We start from the raw sequence: 15,600 nt of genomic DNA on the forward strand, positions 1-15,600 counted from the left end.
AGAAGGGGCAGAATGTGAAATAGGGAGACTATACATAGAGTTCTAAAGGGGCGATCCCTGCTTCCTATTAAGAGGCAATTCTTGATTTAGTGGGAATATTCTACGGTATTTCCTCTTTTTTAAGTTGTTAAGTGCAAAACTGTAATGTGTGAGCATCAACATGTGACATCTGAACACATCTGTACAGATTTGAGCATTATAGTCAGGGATACAATGGCCCTCGTCTCTTCCTGGCACCATGTTCGGTGACATCACATGGGTAGTTTGAAATTCACTAGGCTAGGAGTCCTGACACCATGGAAGTCGGCAAATGCTACAAATCAGGCTCCCCCTCCCCCAATCTGGTTGTAATTGAACTATAATCAGTGGTATGTATTTACCAACACACCATGGATCATAGCTCAATAAAACTTACAACAAAATTAATGGGACATTAAGTTCATTATTGTTTGCAATGATAATTAAACATAAATGACTTACACACATTCATATACGTAACCAGCTGCCCTTTACTGAGCTCTACTACGTGTCAGGCCTTGTAGATTGTATCTAGTCCTCATCCGAACCCTGTAAGACACGTGTCACTGTCTCTATTTGATAGGTGAAGAAATGGAGACTCAAACTGAGACTCAAAAGAAATTGTTTGCGGTAACATAACTAGTTAATTGCTCCATCAGGATTTGAACCCAACACAGTCCTGGCCTACAGTGAGTGAGCCCAAGTGTTGCTGAGGTCAGCTCATGAGACTGCAGTGGGGGCATGATGCTGAGAGAAGCAAAAACACCCTGAAGGCTCTTGTGATACTCCAGGGTCCCAAGGTCAGAGACTGAGCCGTCAAATGTCTCATTTCTACAGCAGGGTCCACCCATGGCTCAGGAGTGATAGTAAGACTGCGGTGTTCCCGGGGGCCCAGATTCCCACCTATGCTGGGAGTGAGCCCTCATGAGTCTCCATAGAGCCGAGAAGTAGTTCTCGGGCAGCCTAGCTCCAGGGATTTTCCTGCTGCCCTTGCCTTGAGGGCAACTTTGTCACCAAAGTTTTCCTGTAGACCTCCAACCGCTGATTTCTCTTCTCCTTCAATATCTGTTCTCCCTCTCTCTCTTTTCCCTTCCTTCTTTTGTATCTGTGCAGCCCAAATCTTATTCTACCTATTCAACCTCTGCCCACCTTCCCTCACTGTTGCCTGAATTCATCTTTGCTTCCAACAGTATCTCAGCAGAATATGACTCTTCCCATTTTCTGAACGTCACCAGGACTTCTCAGAGCAACGGGGTGGAGAAGATTTCTCTTTCTATTGATTTCTATTCTAATGATTGGCCACAGAGTGTTTTTAAGGGGAGAGGTGTCTTTCGTTAAAGAGATGCCTCGGTGGGTGCTTGGGGAGGGGTGTCTGGACTGGCCCACATGCTCCAGGGAAGGGAAGCCGCTCTCCGTGATAAATACAGAACAGTTGGAGCTCGCGGGTGGAAACGAGGGGTGGGGTGAATAAGAGCAGAGGTGGGAGGAGGGAGAGAGAAGGTAAACCTGCCTGGGACATTTTGGTAAAATCTACAAACCTGTGAAAGAGTTGGGTGGGGGAATTTCACACTTTGATTATGGAAAATGAAGAAGGCCCTGGTTCCATATGGGGGTTGATGTGTGGGTAGGAGGCCGTTAGTTAAGGGGCCCCTGGAATGAGCAGAGACTTGGAGCAGAGCTTTGGGTTTCCAAGGGCCACAGAATGGGTGAGGTGAGGTGGGTTCTGGGCCATTTTCTTCATACCCATAAAGATCTGAGGGTCTCTGGCTGGCATCTGAGTTACCTTAGCTTCCAATGGCTCATGGCTTCACCAAACTAACCCAGCCTGCTCTGATCTTGACCAACATCAAACATTCCCTTCTCCCATCTCACCATTTTTCTCCGTGGGCCATGTGTAGGCTCAGGATAGCCAGCTGGTAGTGAGGGGGATGGGGTGTGGAAACTGAGTTACTGGCAGCAAGGAGATTAGGACAGATAGATAGAACACCAGAGGTGGAAGAGAGGCAGAGTCCAAGAAAAGAGGGCAATCGGTAAAGAAAGAAGTGACATTTTGTGAACCCCCTCTGCCAAATGAAATAAAGCAAAACAAATACATATCCCAAGCCAAAGTTGACACAGAAATAGAAACTTCATCCCCCCAACAAGAAAACTCCTCTTTCCAGATGGTGGTAAGGTGAAGTGAGAGCAGACAAGGATAGCAAGGATGCGGTGATCTGGTTGCATGGGGTACAAATGGTAATTTACAATGGCATATTGGGCCCAGGCAACAGTAGATGGCCATGGTGATATCTTATGCCTTACTCAGTTATTCTCATGGACACGCCAGTGAGAACTGAGGTCTTAAATTCTGTCCCCAAGCGTGAAGCTGAAACTGGAAGGCCCATCAAAATGAGCCTTTCTGAGTGCTATGCAGAGATGATAAAGGTGTGGGAATCCTGTCCATGCTAACATCACAAAGAAAGAACTCGGGGATGTTCCTTTTCAAGTCCTGGCTGATGGATTTTGAGGTGGATAGCTGGTTTTAAAAATCGACATTTAAAAATCGTACTTGGGATGTAGGTAAAGCACCTCCAATTCTTCAAGCAGCCAGTTGCAAGTCGAGGAACAACAGCCCCATTTTTTATGATTTGCCTTAGTCACTGACAGTGATCCCCTAAACTCTAGAAAGTTGTCACCAACCGTCAGACCGTGGGTCCATAGCCCTTAGAAAAATAACCCCAAAGAGTACAAATTTCCCACCTCTACCAAAGAGAGAGAGAAAGAGAGATAGAGAGAGAGGTGTTCAACTAAATTACTCAGACTTTGAAAACACAACACCATTTCTCACTTTGCTTTAGTATAGTAATAGTAATCTTAACAAAGGTCATTCTCAAGCGCACAACTGTATAAACTTGCATTCTGAATGGGAAGACTGGAATTTAGGCAGTTGAGCCCTGGGATGGTGTTTATGAGCAAATCCAAGAGAATGCTGTTTGCCAGTTATGTTCTAGTTGACGTCACTCTGCCTGGCATCTCCATTTGCCAGGTGTATACAACATGATCTCAATCAGTGAAAGTATATCCCATGCCTTTACCATGTTTGTGAAGCAGAAAGAAGAATATCCACACCGAACGAGAATGAATTCCAGAGAAACTCAAAGAGATTTATTGGGCTGCCATTTACTCGCTGTAAAATTGAGCTTGTGATGGTCTCTCCCTCATAGGGTTTTTGGGAGAATCAAAATATGATCAGGCTCGTAAAACTTTAGCCAAGAGCCTGGCACAGAGAATACACTCAGGAAATGGAACTAGAACTTTTATTAATAAGTGATGGGAAGTTTCCATGGTGTGGGAAATTTAAAAATGAATAGAGCACAGTCCTTCCTTTAAGAATCACACCAAGGAGGGAGTAGAGGAAGACAGGCCAGCAGATAATTATGATATATAGCACATAGTAAATACAATGTACAATAAATAATAGGAGTGTATATTGGGTGCTACTGCAGGAGAAGCTTCAGTGCTCCGAAATGGGGAATCATTAAGGGTGAAAGGACCATCTACTTGCATTAAGCCTGTGGATGTGAAAGACTAGGTCCTAGGAAGGCCAGCGCTGTCATTCTGCTGTCCTAATGATGGATGGGGATTTGTGAGCAATTGAATTGAACCTCTGCCATTACTATCGATTGTTGGGATAGACTTCTCGATCGGAGCCAGTGGGCCACAGTCTGGGTCGGTGGTCACACTGACAGAAGGTTTGTGACCTTTCGTGGGCTTCCCATGTGCCTTGCACACGCCCATCTGCCAGGGACCTAGGATCAAGCTGGCAGTAAAGGACTTGGGGAAATGAGGATTGAATTAAGTGACCTCAGATCTAAGCCAGCTGTGGCGAAGCCTCTTCCTTCATTTGAGGAGGAATTTTTCTCATTTCCAAAGCTTTGCAGGCAGTTAAGGCACAGAGGTGGAAATGAGATGCATAGAGGTTTAAATAGAAGCCCCCGCTGCCTTGTTCTTTGACCCCGAGCAAGTTATTCACCCACTCTGAACCTCAGTTCCCTTGTCCACAAAATAGGGAGAACGAAACTGACCTCATTAGGATTTGGGGGCTTTGTTTTTAATAATAGCTTTATTGGGATATAATTTACGTAGCATAAAATTTGCCCTTTTAAAGTGATTTTAGCGGTTTTTCATATACTTCCAGTGTGCCACCGTCAGCACTATCTAATTTTAGAACATTTTCATCACCCCCCAAAAGAAACCTATACACATTAGCAATCGCTTCCCATATTTCCTTTCCCCCAATCCTTGGCAACCACTAATCCACTTTCTGTCTCTATGGATTTGTCCACTCTAAACATTTCATACAAATAAAATCACACGATGCGTGGTCTTTTAGGACGAGCTTCTTTTCCTTAACATGATGTTTTCAAGATTCATCCATGTTGTAGCATGTGTCACTACTTCATTCCTTTTTCTTGCTGAATATTCTTTCATTGTGTGAATATACCATATTTCATCTATTCATCCAATATGTTGGTGGGCATTTGGGTTATTTCCACTTTTTTGACTGTTGTGAATAATGCTATGAACATTAGTATACAAACTTGTTTGTGGATATATGTCTTCATTTCTCTTGGGTATATACCTACGATGGAATTGCTGGATCATCTACAGACTCTGTGCTTCACTTTTTGCACATCTATCTGATTGTTTTCCAAAGCAGTTGCACCATTTTATAATCCTGCCAGCAAAAAATGAGGCTTCCCGTTTTTTTTTTTTTTCAGATCCTCAACAACACTTGTTATTGTGTGTCCTTTTGATCTTAGCCATCTTAGTGGGTGTTGAATGGTATCCACATAGTGATTTTGATTTGCATTTCCCTAATGACTAATGATGTTGATCATCTTTTCACGTACTCATTGGTCATCTGCATATTTTCTTTGGACAAACATCTATTCAACTGCTTTGCTGATTTTTAATTGGGTCATTTGTCCTTTTATTGTTGAGTTTTAAGAGTTCTTTGTATATTCTGGATATAAGTCCCTTTGCATGATACATGATTTACAAACTTTTCCCCCCTATTATGTGGATTGTCTTTTCACTTTTCCTGATGTGTCATTGGAAACACAAAAGCTTTTAATTTGAGTGAAGTCCAATTTATTTTTTCTTCAGAAACTTGTACTTTTGGTGTCATATCTAAGAAACCATGGCTTAACCCTGCGTCTTGAAGATTTACTCCTATGTTTTCTTTGAGGAGTTTGGTAGTTTAGCTCTTACATTTAGGTGTTTAACCCACTTTGAATTTTTGCGTACAGTGTAAGGTAGGGTTCCACTTTTATTCTTTTGTACATAGATGGATATCCAGTTGTCCTGACATCATTTGTTAAGAAGAAAATCCCTTCTTTAAGTATTTTGACACCCTTCATTAGGTTTTGAAGAATACGTGACCTAATTTATGTGAAGTTCTTGGCATATGATAAGTTTTAATACATGGTAGCTATTACTATTATAATCATTACCATTCGGCTCATGGGTAAATTTCTAATCAAAATATGATAGATTATAGTTCTTCTCTACTAATCTTACTACTAGAAATTCCAGCAAATAGGAAAAAAGAGTAAGTGGCAGCAATTAGCTTGAAATCTTCTATGTAAGGTTTGCAAATCATAATCATGTTTATTTAGCAGCTAACATGTGTTAGTACTTCCTATGCACCTGACACTTTATTTCAAGCAACTCAATAAGCTCTCACCACAACACTATGAGATAGGTACTTTTTTAATCTCTTTTATTCTGCTGAGGAAACTGAGAGCAGTCAAGGTGCCAGTTCAAGGCTGTAAAAGTCCTCGCAAGTAGCAAGCCACAGAGTGTGTATTTGAATTCAGACAGTCCCTGATGGCCCGGGACACGGTCTCAGTAGACATGGTGAGCGTGAGAATGAGAGAAACATGGAATGTCATGTGCATTGACTAAACGAGCAAGAAGGTGGTTAAGAACCCATTCTTGGGGTTCAGCCCCCAGCTTGGCCACTTACAAACTGTACAACATCAGGTAGCCCAGATTCTTTAACATAAAATGAGGATAATTAGGCTTATCTCATGGGCTTATTGTGAAGAATAAAGCAGTTACTATATGTAAAGTTCCTAGAACAGTTCCTGGCACATGGGGAGTGCTCAAAATTATCAGCTGTGATACTGATAAAGAGCTTTAACCTGATTCCACGCTTCCTGTTGCAGAATTATTCCTACTGTCAGGGCCGGCTTCATGGGTGAGCAACCTGTGCAGCCATACAGGGCCCTATGCTCCAAAGGGCCCTGGATTTGACTTAATGCTCTCTTGTCACCATATTGAAATTTTCAATTATTTTTGAACACGGGGCATTTCCATTTTGCCTTGTGGCCCACAAATTATGTAGCCAGTCCTGGGTGGGGCGTAGGTCTGGCTTTGGCCAGAAGAGTTCTCTCCCCCTACCCAGTGATGCCCAACATGGTACATGGAGGGGTATCTCTTCACACACACACACACACACACACACACACACACACACACACACTTCAGAAAGAATCTCCTTGGTTGCTATGAGCTTTAGTGGATCTCAATGTGGAAGATAGTAGTGTTCAGTTTAATTACCATGTCAGCAAGGCCAATGCATACCCACTTGACATTCCTGATTTATTACCTAAAAATGAATGCAATGCATAGTGGGCCCCAAATCCTGCCTCTATTATTGGACTGAAAACCTCCATTGACTTCAGCTGGCAGCCTGCACCACTAATTGAGGACAGAGTTTGGCCCCATGGGTTTTATATAGAACATTTTTCTTTATTTCTTGTTTTCATGGGTGTGTGTTGTGGGCTGGGGATTATTTTTATGTTTTTCCACTTCCTGATTAGTTTTAGGACTTGTTTATTTGGAGACTGCTTTAATAAATTTGCACAGCGGGGTGAGTTAGTAACAGGGTTTGGTGTATTTAACCAGGAACCACCTTCTTTTCAGTTTGGTTTTTGGTATTTAACTTCAGGGCACAGTCACTCCGTTTCAGAACCAAATCTCTGCCAAAGCTCACCTATCCCTGCTCTGGAGAGGCGATGGTAGCTTACTCCGAAGGCAAGCCTCTGCTCCCACACGGAACTACACCACAGCATCCCACCATGGCACTTTTAAAGTGTTCTTGATGTAAATGGCATTTCCCTGTCTCCTCTTCTAGATTGTGGGTACGCAGCAGGCAGGTACTCGGTCATCAGTGTGGTTTCAGTGTCTAGCATAGCTCCTGTCACAAACACCTTCATCTGAGAAATATTCCCTGAGCATCTTCTATGTACCAGATAGAGTAGGTAGGACAAGATAAATGAGGTCCCTGCTTGAGAGGGGTTTCCATTCTATGGGTGAGACACAGGTACAAGGAAGCAGACGATTGTAGCAATCATTGTAGAGTAAGATTGTTATTAAAAAATACAATTAGAGGGTGTGATAGAATGACTGATTGCATGTGTATGTGTGTGTGTGTGTGTGTGTGTGTGTGTGTGGTTCGTCAGGGGAAGACTCCCGGAAGAGAAGACTTCTGAATTGAGATGTGAAGGCAAGAAGGAACCAGCCACATGCAGATAATCATTGCAGGCTGAGGGAGCCGCCGATGCAAAGGCCCCAGAGCAGAAAGGAGCTTGGCTGTGAGGGGCGGAGGGGAGGCCCAAGCGTAGCGAACACGAGGACAATGGTGAGAGATGAGCCTGACCAGGTAGGCATGTCCCAGATAATGCTGCCTTGGTAAGGAATTCCATTTATTCTGAGGACATTGGGAACCTTAGGGAGGGGCGTACTCTGACTATATTTTCAAAGAGCCCTCTGGCTGTTTTGTGGAAAAGGAGCTGGGGGCAGTGTGGGCAAATTTGGAAGCAGAAAAACCACTCAGGGGGCTTTTGTGTTAATTTGTTGAACTGAATGGATTACTTGCAGAAAGACGTTGGTGCTGTCCTTGCCAAAGCTGGCAGCGGAAAGTGGAAGCGGAGGAACAGATTAGGGTTCAATAGCCTCTTACCGTGAGAGCCGATAGCGAGGTGACGTTCCCCTTGACTGCGTCCTTGCATCTACATTTCCAGGAAACATCAGGAGCCCCAGATCATGTCCCTGTGATGCTGGTAGGATGGGAGTTTTGGGGAGTGAAGGGTCTGGCTGGAAACGAGGAGGGAGGAATCACACACACAGCATGACTTAGCTAAGGAGGGAAACTGGAGGGAGGAGGGCATTTCCAGGCAGCAAGACGGGGTGGCCATGAGCTGGAGCTCGGGGGACCATGGCGTGAAGCGATAGCTTGTTTAATAGCGAGTGCATGGCGGTGCTATCAGCGATGTAGAGCCGGGCCTGCCAGTGCTGCACATTGGAACTTATTTAAAGAGGCTATTGTAAAAGTCTCCGAGCCAGTTAATTACCAGTTTTTGTTATGTCAGGAGCTCCTTGAGTAAAAGCAGAAAGAAACCATTCATGAGTATGTTCCAGTTCTGTAGTTTAATGGGACAAGTGAAAAAAAAAAAATTAAAAAACTGATAAAATGATTTAGTTCATGGCAGGGTTGAAACCCCTCAAAAAAAAAAAAAAGGCTGAAATTACATATTGTGCTCGCCCTCCTCCTATAGGAGCCATTCAAAGGGCTGCAGACTTAATTGGACTAATGACCCATTGCTGTTATGCATAAAACTCAGGTGCCGGTAGAAAACCGACAAGGCCGAGGGAACGGCGTGTCGCTGTGAACCCAGGTGCACGTGATGACCCAAACGGGCCTTTCCAAACACGCTCCCGGAGGTGAAAGGGGAAAAAAGTTGTAAGCTGCTTGTGCGCACAGCTGGGGCGGCTCCTGGGAGCAGGTTCCACTCCATCTTGTGGTCCAACGGCCCAGCTTGCTGAAAACAAATGGAAAGAAGTCCACGTGTTCAACTGAAGACGATTGGGAAGGGGCGGGAAGTGCAGATGAGAGGGCCCAACGAGGCAGAAGGGAATGCTTTTAAAAGGTGCCGTACCTGGGCCAAGGCTCTGGTCCAACATGGCGACGTATGAAGGCTCTGAACTCACCGCCTCCAGGGGTATACCGACCCCAACCCTCTTTATAGACTGGCTCCCCCTGAAGAACGGACGGCTGACTGAACAGCTTCTGCACAACAAAGGAGACCACAGAGAGAATGGCAAGAGCTAGTGATGAAGAGAGCCCGCACCCGGATACTGGGGACTGATGTGGCAGGACAGGATTGAGGGAGCAGAGCAGATCTGCCTGCCACGTGAGCGCCCGGCCCCTGCCCACAGGAGCCCAGATGCCATGGGGCATAGAGAAAAAGCTGGGGTTTAACAGAGCAACTAGAATACAGAAGAGCCAGCCGTAGGACTCTGCCCGCAGAGAAGGAAGCTGCTGGAACTGTCTGTGGATCGGAGGGGCTGGTGAGTACCATGGTTTACAGTGCCCTTCCACTTTGATAGTGTGTACTGTAGACAGAAGCGGGGTTCTGGGTGACCCAGCCAGCCGCCTCAGTGAGTTCCAGAGCAGCACATACGGGGATACCGCTGGTCAGTGCCCGCTACAGCTCTAGCTGTCAAATTAGGTCACAGGGGCACAGGCACCCCAGAACACTCCAGGCCTGCACCACTTCAGCTCCAGATGGCTTGCTAGGGCACCCCAGAACAGAGCACTCGGGACCTCCTGGCTCTCACCTGCTGAGCTCCAGCCACCCTGCCAGCATGCCTCTCCCCCTGCCCCGACCTCGTACAGAAAGCCCTGGACACCTGGCGTGGACTCACTTCAGCCTCAGCTATCCTGCCAGTGTGCTCTCTGTGTGGAGAGCCCCAGGAATCCCTGGCCCACGCCTACTTCAACTCTGGCCATTGCACCAGGGCAGCCCCCGCACAGAGTACCCCGGGACCCCCAGCCCATGCCAGCCACAGCTCCAGTCAGCCTGCCAAAGTCAACAGACACACATAGTCTACACAGGAGATGACCATACCCAAGATGATGCCTTCAAATTTAGAAGAAACTGCTCTGCTTAATTCTTAGACACAAGCACAGAAAGTCAAGCAAGAGGGAGAGACAGAGGAATATGCTTCAAATGAAAGAACAAGGCGAAAACCTCAAAAGAAGAACTAAACGGAACAGAGATAAACAATACACCTGCTAAAGAGTTCAGTGATTGTAAAGATGCTCACCAGGCTGGAGAGAAGATTGGAAGAAATCAGTGAGAACTTCAAAAGAGAGAGAATATAAAAGGGAACCAATGAGAGTTGAAAAATACAATAACTGAAATGAAAAATACACTAGGGCTGATCAATAGTAGGTTAGTGGATGCAAAAGAATGAATCAGCAAACTGGAAGACAAGTTATGGAAAGCACCCAAGCTGAACAGCAAAAAGTAAAAAGAATTTTAAAAATGAAGATAGGTTAAGAGATCTTTTGGACAACATCAAGCAAACAAACATTCTCATTATAAAGATCCTAAAGGAGAAAAGAGAAAGGGGCAGAAAACTTATATGAAGAAATAATAGTTGAAAAGTTCCCTAACCTGGGGAAGGAAATAGACATTCAAGTTCAAGAAGCACAGAGAGTTTAAAACAAGATGAACCTAAGGATGTCCATACCATGACATATAACTACAGTGTCCAAGGTTAGAGAGAAAAAAATCATGTAACAAATGTAGTTGTACGAACTGAACACATTTGAGAAGAAGAAGAGGCTGAGTATTGAAGACATTCTGGACTAGGAAAAAAAGACATTTGGGACTAGAAGACATTCCTGTCTGGGGTTTTCGTTCTTCACCTGGGTTGGTTAGCTCAAGTCACTGGGGATGTGTCAATACCCCAATGCGGATGTCTGGAGCGGTAGTTGGAGAGAGCATGACTCACATGGAGATTGCCTCCAGATTTTACTCCCTCCCAGTACTGGAGTTAAAAAGACCCATGTTCTGATCCTGGTTCTGGCACTTACAGGTATGTGATACTGGGTCGTTTATATTACCTTCTGATCTATCAAACAGAGACAATGCAGAGCTCATCGAGGATACTGAGGTAGCTTTCATCTGTTGAATTGCTAGGGTTTCTCGCATACCCCAGACATAGGCCTGATATTAGTGATTATGTTTTCATGTAACATTTAGAGATGAATTCCATTGAACATTTTGAAGTCACCCTATTATCAGATACCTTTGTCAGTAACTTAGGTGAAATAGGTTTTCCTTATCTATAGTGTAAACTCAGTCAGTGCCCAAGAAGGTTTCAAAAGAGCTAGAATAGCTGGAATATCATTTATAATGCCTTGTTTTCTCTTAGCATACTTTGTAGCTACTAACAATATATTCTCCAGATCCCTCTGAAACAGGTGTCTTATACTTTCTCATTCTCATTGTTTTTCAAATAGGCAGGTAGTAGGCCCTTCAAAGGTATATGTATGGAGACGAATGGCTAATTCTTTAGACCATCTGTGGCCCAACTGGGACTGTCAGTGGGCTGCCTGGCATGTTAGGTCATGATCATCCCTGCATCTCCTGCTTCAGGCCCTCTTCATTACCACTTCCTCAAATGGGCAATAGTCCACTCCAAAAATAATAATGGTTTCACTGTGTCCCCATCTAGATTAAGGTTATGTAACCGCATCAGAAAGAAGGCAGGCGCCCACAGGCATAGAACGAGGTGAGAGATGAATGAAGTGAGGGATGGGCTTGTGAGGCTTTGTCAGTTGTCTTGACAACAGTGTTTTACAGATGTGCGCACGCTGATCTGCATGATTTAAAGCAATGAAGTCATTTTGTATTTTCTCTTTTCATTTTGCGTTTCCAGGGAAGGGCCTGTCAGTAGGCTAGGCTTATTGCCATGGGGGACTATCAGATCAGAGGTGGTCTAACAACTGGCTTGATTTGCTCCTGAGATTCTTCACAGAGAAGAATCCACACTTGCTGCCTCAATGTTTCTCCTCTTCCTCACTCCGTCTGCTGCTGCTAAATTCACTGATGAGGAATTACTGCCAAGTCTGATGGGCAATGGTCCTCACTTTGACCTTTCTGAGGACTCTGACTCTGCCCGCAAAGTTTCTCTTCTCCAGACTGTTTCTCTGTTGGCTTCTAGGACACCACATTTTCTTGCTTGCCCTCCCCTCTGTCCAGTGTCACACTTCCCCGGGACCCTGAGCTCAGGTCTGTCGCTCTTCGGTTGAGTTCTCTCTGGGATTCTCAGTTTCAACATGGCCTCAAACACCCATAACCCATGAATCTTTACCTCTGGCCTTTGGTAGCCCGGACATGATGTCTCCAACTATCCGACACCCCCTCAGCTACTTATTCCTGTGCCTGGTCATTACCAAAATGAGAGCTCTTCTATAATCTCAAAATAATGTGCTTGCTTTTGGTCCCCACCTCCTGTCTTTCCAGCTCATTTTCTGTAGCACCCCCGCCTGAACAATCCCTTGGCCACCAGGACCATACTCTATTGATTCTTCCACAGTTTCACTGTCCCTCACTTCTTTGATGTCCTCATTCTTCTTACTGGCCTTAAATTCCATGCTCAATCATCATAATTAACATCCTGCCACATACTGTTGACCCCTTTCCCCTCTCTCATTTCCTCAAACTCATTTGGTAAAACCACAACATTGGTTAAAACCAATTCTCTTCCATGCAGCCGAATATGACTGGAGAAACACACAGCCATGCAGACAGGTCTCACTTTAAATTCATGACCATGAACCTTTAGTGGGTCCTTAATGCTTAGTTCCTGGTCCTTTTGTTCTCTCGGTTAACTAATTTCCTCACCCCACACTCGCTCTCAGCTAATGGCCTTGCTTCCGACATCACTGAAAAAATTGAAGCCATCCAAGGAGAAAGTCCACAGGTTCCCACCCCACCTCCACCCACTTACTGCCATCTATGCCCACAGACTTAGCCTTGCAGGCTGTTCCTGCAGATGAGCTACGTGTGCTCCCATCTGCAGCCAGTCCCTCTGCCTGTGCTCCTTATCCTGTCCTGGTCATCTACTCAAGGGTACTGCTCTAGCATCTCTCCTTTCCCTCCCACATCTTCGATATCTGACTCTCCACTGGGGTATTCCCATCAGCATGGCTCCTAATTCACTCAGAGGAAAAGACAGAATCCTTACAGTGGCCTGTGTGGCCATAATCGGACTCCCCATCAGCTCTCTGACCACATCTCCTATGTCTCTCTCCTCGCTTACTTTATACCACACTCCCTGAACTCCTTGCTGGTCCTCCAACCTCAGGGTCTGAGGCTTCCTTCCCTGTCCAGAAGCTCTTCTCCAAGTCTGCTTGGCTCCTCCCCTATCTGCTTCAAGTCTTTGCTCAGATCTCACTTCTCAGGGGGGTCTTCCCTGACCATCCTTGTTAAAACCACAAAATCTGTCTGCCCAACCTCTGCACTCCTGATCCTCCTTATTCTGCCCTGCTCTGTTTTTGTTTTTGTTTTGGCTTATTATCTATCTTCTTATATAGTCTGCTTCTTTATTAGGTTTATTGTTACTTGCCTGCCTCTGCATTAGGGTGTAAGCTCCTTAAGGGCAGGCACCTTAGGTTTGTTCATTGATGCATTCCAAGCACCTGGAAGAGTACCTGGCACAGAGCAGGAGCTCAAGAAATTTGGTAGAGGCTGACTGCCGGTGCTATCCATGTAGATATTCTCTCTTCCTGTATCTCTGGCTGAATTTCCTACACTATTCATATAATGAAAACCTGCCATTTCTCATACAAACCACAGTCCCTCCTCTCCACCACTCCATGAGATTAACTTATGTTCCAGTCACACAGACATTCTGGCCATTGATTGCATATGCCAAGCTCTTCTGTGCCTCCAGACTTCTGCTGTTGATCCTTCCCCCTGAAAGCTCTCCACTCCCTTGTCCAATGTGGACTTCTACTCAAGGGTTGGCACAAATAAGCTCTCTTTTGTGATGATTTCCTGGGAATTTCAGGCCTTTGCTGGGCTCCCAGACCACCTTGTGTGTCACTTTATTACAGAGGAAGAGACTGTCTTCCTCTTCTTTGTGGTTCCAGTGTCTCCTCAGTGCTTGGCAGTGTGTGAATGAGTGAGTATACACTTAGTTGTCCCCCACCCCCAGCTTTGTTGAGATAGCAACATATAATACTAAGTTTAAGGTGTACAACATAATGATTTGATATCTGTACATTATTTCAAAAATACACAATAAGTTCATGAGCAATAGCTAGCTTCAGGAGTAGTTGGACCTAGCACTTCAATAATGTTTATCATTTCTCTTCTCTGCATGCCTACGCTTGGCTTAATTCTCAGGAAGTTTCTCTCCATGAATAGCCAAGATGGCTGCTGGTAGCCCCAAATAATTGTATTTCTCAAGAATTATACCATGAAAGAGCGATTGGTCTGACTGAGTCATATGCCCACCTCTGAGGTCATCACTGAGGCTATGGGGCTGGAGGATTCTATCAACTAGGATTAGGTTTACACAAGGCCCTGTGTCGTGGGGAGGACAATTTATGGACATGCTGGCCCAAACTAAGCTGCGTGGGTTGAGCCATATTATTATAGAATGGGTGAAAGATAAAAGAGGAATAAATAATGAAGATTCACAACAGAAGCAATCAAAAAAAGCTATCAGACTATGTAGAACAAAGAACTTTCGCCCTTTTTGCTCCACAAATATATGTTCAATAGATGGCCATTCTGTCCCTTACTTGAATCTTCTCAACTACCTGGCTTTCCTCATTTCATCAATTTCTAGATTTCTAATCACTGAGCCCAAGAACCATATGTTCAATACCCTGATAACAGTGATCATTGGTTTGATGGGTGATTGAAATCCCACATCCTTGTTTTTCCTTATCTGCCACATCCCATTGCTGATCCCTGGGTCAGAATCAGTCATGTCTTGGATGTGACAGGGTTAGCACCTCTGTTTTTGGTATAATGTTTAGCATAATTTTTTGATATGTCAGAGCACCAAAGTAGTGTTTTGTGTGGTAAGATGATGAATGAGGATTATGGTCAGTACTTTGTTTTTTTTGGAAAATTGTTTCTTTTGCTAAATCTTTTGATTTAGAACTATTAGTATTTTGTAAAATTTTTTTCAGATAATATATGTTCATTGAAGAAAATCTAGAAAATATAAAGGAATATGAAACAGGAAAAAAAATGGATATTTGCTTACCCTGGTGAGAATAATTATTAAAATTGTTTTATATTTCTTGCTAGATTTTCTTAATGCAGGAATATGTCTATATGTGTGTATAATTACACAATTCTCTATATACATCATTTAAACCTACTCATCTGCTTAATATAACTTAATATTTCTTATATCACTAAATATTCTTCTAAAATATGATTTTTAATTTTCAGAGTCCATATACATGGCTATTGCTAAACTTACTTAATTTTCTCTATTTTGGTTATTTTGGTTGTTTACAGTTTTATATTGTAAATAATACTGTAATATGCATCTTTGATTTTTCAAATCTTTGTGTTTTTATACACATTCCTGGACATTGACTCCTGAACTGTTTTTAGGGTTTTTACACATAGTTGGAGTTAATTTCAGAAAATTAATGCACCTATCGAGAATGCACGAGCATATACATTTCCCTGTATTCTCTTCAACACT

At 44.0% G+C, this 15,600-nt stretch overlaps 1 long non-coding RNA gene across 1 annotated transcript in view; it reads left to right on the top strand.

The window, feature by feature from the left end:
• Positions 1-8,622: 8,622 nt before the first annotated feature.
• Positions 8,623-15,600, top strand: part of LOC109502437 — a 75,021-nt gene continuing 68,043 nt past the window's right edge. Inside the window, exon 1 of the long non-coding RNA XR_006584469.1 lies at positions 8,623-10,953. This is a non-coding gene — a long non-coding RNA (uncharacterized LOC109502437). The remainder of the gene's footprint in view (positions 10,954-15,600) is intronic.

Source organism: Felis catus, chromosome C1 (assembly GCF_018350175.1).
Source record: "Felis catus isolate Fca126 chromosome C1, F.catus_Fca126_mat1.0, whole genome shotgun sequence".
In the NCBI taxonomy this organism is placed as follows: domain Eukaryota; kingdom Metazoa; phylum Chordata; class Mammalia; order Carnivora; family Felidae; genus Felis; species Felis catus.